The 5,839-nt window shown below is 46.6% G+C and overlaps 1 pseudogene; it reads left to right on the forward strand.

Annotated features, from left to right (window-relative positions):
* Positions 1-2,932: 2,932 nt before the first annotated feature.
* Positions 2,933-5,403, forward strand: LOC124673487 (annotated as a pseudogene).
* Positions 5,404-5,839: the final 436 nt, after the last annotated feature.

The following is a 5,839-nucleotide window of genomic DNA, read 5'->3' on the forward strand; positions in this document are numbered from 1 at the left end:
ACGATGATGCAGCGATTGTACTTCCTCTTTGCATTCATTCAATTTTTAGATAAAAATTCTTGAACACCAATTGGACATAACATCTAAACAAGACAACCTGTCAAAAATTTGTCCAAAAAAACAGAAGACGAGGCTCAGAAGACGGGGCATCTGAGCCGTATCTCGGAGCAGAAGACGAGACAGCGGGATGGGGCGGCTGACTCGTGCACGGTGGCGTATCTCCGGTGGAGGACTGCGACAGGGGTTCGGTGGCCTGGTAGGGAAGCTCGACAGAGGTCCGGGCTCCGGCGGCTGCGTGAGAAGGTGGGGCCATGAGGGACGGCAACAGGGGTAGAGGTCGGGGATGCCACGGGAGGCGAGCAGGGGCGCTGGAAACCGCCGGCGCGGCGGGCAAGGGGAGGAAGAAGGCCGTCGCCAGGCGGTAGAATAGCATGGGCGCGGGGGGCGGAACTGCGGTGGAAGGAGGCCGGCGGCGCTGTGACTAGGTGGCGGCGGCGCTGTGACTAGGTGGCGGCGGCAGGGAACCTCGGTGATGCAGGAAGAAGGCCCGGCGGCAGGGATACGGCGGTCGTGGGCGATGGCGGTAGGGAAGACAGCGCTCCGGGGTAGGGTGGCGTCGGCGGGGAACCATCGGGGAACTCAGGGCGGTGGTGGGTAGCGACAACCGTGAGATCGGGGGCAATGGGTATCGAGGAGGATAGGAAGAACGAACGGGTAGACATTTTTTCTATGCCCGGGTCTGTTCGGAATTTTTTCGCGTGCGCGTCCTATAGGGTCGGTTGGTGCTCAGAATTTTCGCGTGCGCGTCCTATAGGGTCGGTTGGTGCTCAGAATAATATTCTGAGCACCGGTTTCAGAATAGTGCGACCCTATATATATATATATATATATATATATATATATATATATATATATATATATATATATATATATATATATATATATATATAGAAATGTGCAAAATTACAATACAAATAGTTCAAAACATTAAGAAAGTCTTACATGATGGATAACATAAATAGAAAATTACATCACTAGTATTTCTTGACTCTTCGTTCTCGCATTCCCATGAATGTTTGAACTATGTCATCCTCACTTACTTTCAAGAACACATCTCTCTCAACAAATGTCACTAAGCAATGGTTCAAAAGCTCATCACCCATGCTATTTCTCAACTTGTTTTTCACTAAACTCATTGCAGAAAAAGCTCTTTCAACATTCGCCGTTGCCAAGCAAAATAGAGAAACATGTAAACCAAATCATTAACAACATGCTTTTTTGTTTCCATAAGCAAAATAGAGAGCTCACCGAGATGATTGACACATTTGAACCTATCATCTTTTCTCATATCATCAATAAAGATTTCAAGTTGGAGCTCAAGTCTTATCAAATCCGCACTTGATATGTCATTGGGGTAGAATTGGGCAAGTCTCATTACCTTTTGTGCATCATAAGAAGCAAATGAATTCAAAGGATTCAAAGCCGCCATGCAAATTAGCAACTCCATGTTGACCTCTTCAAACCGATTGTCGAGCTCTTGAATAACTTGATCAATAACACCAAGATAGACTTATCTTCTATAACGATCATCATTTGTTTATATTTTATAATACCTATGTGATCTTCCCTGAGCCACATAATTTTCTTCCGGTGAAGGAACTTGAATGCCATGTTTTTTGCAAAACAATGTCACCTTTGCAAGGAAACCTTCCCATCCATGAGACCTCATATATTTCATTTTACCCTTTGCCAATTCAACAAGCCCCATTGCATTGACAATATCTTGATCCCTCTTTTGCAAAGATATATACAAATCATTTGTGTAGCAGGGAACAACAAGCATCAAGTGAAGATTGAAAACAAAGTTAAATGATTCAAAGGCGGCGGCAACTCCTCGAATTCTTGTCCACTCAATCAATTCTACAATAAGAATAGAAACAATAAAATTTGTATAAGATATTGATTGCCATTTTCAATCATCTATCATCTATTCTAACTCAACAATCTACACAGCTGCCACAAACATATATCAAATGATTCTAAATTTCTAATACTAGGCAAAAAAAAAAAATGCAAACAGACAAATGCAATTATGCAAACAGAGAGCCAGAGCCTAGAGAGCATGAGCCGCAATGGATTTGGTGAATTTTTTTTGGGCATGTCGGCGGCGCCATGGATGGGGAGAGGTACAGCGGCGGGAGAGGTAGCGGCAGCGACAGAGGGAGGGAGAAAAGTGAATCGGCGGGATAGAAGGTGAAATGTGTTGGGAGGACATAAATGCGTGGCGGGAGAGACGCGATGTGGCGAGAGAGGCGCAATTTGGCGAAGAGGGGGATGAATTTTTCCTGTTCCGCTAACGCGTCGGGCCCGCGTCTCCTCGACTCGCATTTCATTGTGTCCGGCGCGCCGAGCGTCCCCTGTGTAGCGGGGACGAACTAGGGACGCTTGACACCGTATTGAGCCGCGCCGGACAAAAGAGGCTTTGGGACATGCGGGTGGGAACGCTTTTTTGTCCAACGGGCCCTAAATTCCTTTGTGGGACGCTTTGGGGACACGGCTGGAGATGCTCTAAGCCAACAAGGAAAAGCTCGGAAAATCGTTTCCATGCAGATTTTTTTTTTGGGTTAGTACGTATTTCAGCTGGGCTGATGGCCAGTGCTGGTACATTGTCATGGACTCACGGTCTGTCAACAGCTGGTGAGTATGGAGTTCTGTTTGTCGAGTTGTTGTGTATCTTCTGTGCTCAGAAATAGGGTTTTGCTCCCCAGTCCGCATCGGAGCACTGTTCCTACACCGTCCGTACGTACGAGACTTGGAGACTGCTTCCCGATAGCACTACGAAACGATTTCTCTGTGTATATATAACGCACATAAAAGGCCACGAGGGAGCATCAATATTGTCACTGCCGATCGAAACCCCAGATTACCAACTATGGCAAGGGGCTGGGGCTCTTCTCTCCAACTGCCGACTGCTTCGTTGTTGCTACAACAGGCTTGCTGCACCTTGGTTGCTACAGCTACCTCCGTTTTGTTTTGGTGGGCGTATAACTACTGCCGATCAACGAGAAGCCTGCGCACCTACGGCCAAGACATGACCGGCACGGGCGATCCGGTGATCGGCCGCGACGCCGAGATCGACCGCGTCATCGACATCCTCTGTCGCCGGACCAAGAACTGCGCCGCGCTCGTCGGCGCCGCCGGAGTCGGCAAGACGGCCGTCGCCGAGGGGCTCGCCCAGCGCGTCGCCTCCGGGAAGGTTCCCGCTGCGCTCGTCGGGGCACGCGTCGTGGAGGTCGACCTTGGGGCCATGGTGGCCAGCACCACCCTACGCGGCATGTTCGATCAACGCATCAAGAGCATCGTAAAGGAGGCGGAGGCATCCAACGGCAAGGTCATACTCTTCATAGATGAGATGCACATGCTCTACTCCTCCGACGCCTCTGACATGCTCAAGCCGGCGTTGGCCCGTGGACGAATCCGCTGCGTCGGAGCCACCACCTTTGATGAGTACCGCAAGTATATCGAGAAGGACCCTGCGCTCGAGCGACGGTTTCACAAAGTGCCGGTGGAGGAGCCGACCACGGAAGCAACCGTTGCTATCTTGCGGGGGTTAAAACTTAAAACAGCGGTTCCAAGACCACCATGGACTGGAAATCCAGGATGCCGCTCTTGTTGCTGCTGCGCACCTCGGTTCCCGCTATATCACCGGTATGTCAAGAGTGGATAAATTTGTCTCCTTGTGAAAATATAATGTCATGATCGGATACCTTAGTTGAAATACCTTAGTTGAAATACGTACTACTTTTACAAATCTTGCTGAGATGATTTTTTTTTGTTGTCTTTATGTAGGCCGCCAATTTCCAGACAAGGCAATTGATTTGATTGATGAGGCATGTACTATCATAGCTAGAAAGATGGCGCAGATTGACAATGAGAACATTACTCTGGAAAGAAACCTGGAAATTAGCTCTACAAATAGAGTGGAGAAAGCGGTTGTTAATCCAAATCATGTCGCACAAGTAGGCACTCTCTCCCCCTCTCTCTTTTTTACTTGTACTTTTCAAATTGGTTATATAATGTGATGCGATGGTCATGCATTTTCGACAACTATCATTTGAAGGTTGTGAGTCGATGGACTGGAATTCCTATTGCTACGCTCCATGAAGAGGAGAAAGACAAGTTAATTCACTTAGGGGACAGATTGCATGAGCGAGTTGTTGGTCAAGATGAAGCCGTCAATTTGGTTGCACGGGCGGTGTTACGTTCAAGGGCAGGTCTTGATCAACCTAGCCAGCCGATAGGTTCTTTCCTATTTTTTGGGTCCATCCGGTGTTGGAAAAACTGAGCTTGCAAAAGCTCTTGCGGAGCAGCTATTTGACAGTGAAAAGATGCTTATTAGGGTTGACATGTCTGAGTATGATAGCGTTGGTTCAATAACACGTCTCATTGGAGCACCTCCGAGGTATTACATACTTTCTTATACTTATCTTCCTTTAACGTTAAGTTATATTTTCATGATCTAACTAGTTTTACTCATACGAATGTATCATATATAATCTCTCTTAAAAGCTATATTGGATATGACGACGCTGGACAATTGACTGAGAAGGTGAGAAGGCATCCGTACAGCCTCATCCTTTTTGATGAAGTGGAGAAGGCGCATCCCTCCGTGTTCAATATTTTTCTTCAAATTCTTGATGATGGTATATTGACTGATGGCAAAGGCAGAACCGTGGACTTCAAAAATACCATCATCATTTTGACCTCAAATCTAGGATCAAAGCACCTAATCGCACAATCATCGGGAGAAGTTGCAAAAAACCTTGTCATGAAACAGGTTTGTTAATCCCAAAATGCCATGCAAGTACTCGATCCAAGGGTTGCCTACCACTAACTGTCATACATGTTCTTGGTTTATGCAGGTTCAGGAATTCTTCAGTCCTGAGCTTCTCAATAGAATGAGTGAGATAGTAATATTTAAGCCTCTTTCGCACGAACAGCTGAAAGAGGTTGCAAAAATCCAGATTAAGAACGTTGTAGCTCGTGTAGCAAACAAGGGCATCTCTCTGTCTGCAAGTGACGCCGTGTTGGACGTCATCTTATCGGAATCATATAACCCGGTTAGCACCTCTAGCCTATTTTTCTATTTCGCACAAAAGTCTGGGCTTAATTTTGAACAATCATGTTTATACTTTATACACGCAGATGTATGGTGCGAGGCCTGTAAGGAGGTGGGTGCAAAATAACGTGATGACGACGCTCTCTGAGATGCTAGTCAAAGGCGAGGTTTGTGAAGGCTCTGAAATATTCATCGACGCAACAGATGACAAGAAGGGGTTGAAGTACCAAGTGGTGAAGACCCCGGTGACAGAACGTTCTAGCGCATGCGACGGAACAGTTTAAACCATGAACTGTATAGGGACGCGATGACGATGACCAGGCCGGAAGAGCAATAACATCTCCTTTCAGAACTAAGCAAATGAACCATGTGAATCTTGTACCACCAACGAAAAGAAAGGTGGAAATATATTTCGTGAAAGGTGGAAAGCCAGAAAGGCAGGATGCGCTGTGTATATTTATTTCGATAAAGGATGCGCTGTGTACATATGACATGCAGTCCAAGTACGAATGATTGCAGCAGGATCGATCGTCTAATAAGCTAGAAGTACTACCTACCAGAGCAGCAGCAGCAAGGGTAGTGAGCCCAAAGGTTTTACTCAATTATTACCTCGCAAGTCACTACGTCATGTACCCACATTGCAGGCACCTAAAAGTGCCACCAATTGTACCGAAAGTGCCAGCAATTGTTTTTGGAGGCATAAAAAAAATGTCGTATTTG

The sequence above is a fragment of the Lolium rigidum genome, chromosome 7 (assembly GCF_022539505.1).
Source record: "Lolium rigidum isolate FL_2022 chromosome 7, APGP_CSIRO_Lrig_0.1, whole genome shotgun sequence".
Classification (NCBI taxonomy): Eukaryota; Viridiplantae; Streptophyta; class Magnoliopsida; order Poales; family Poaceae; genus Lolium; species Lolium rigidum.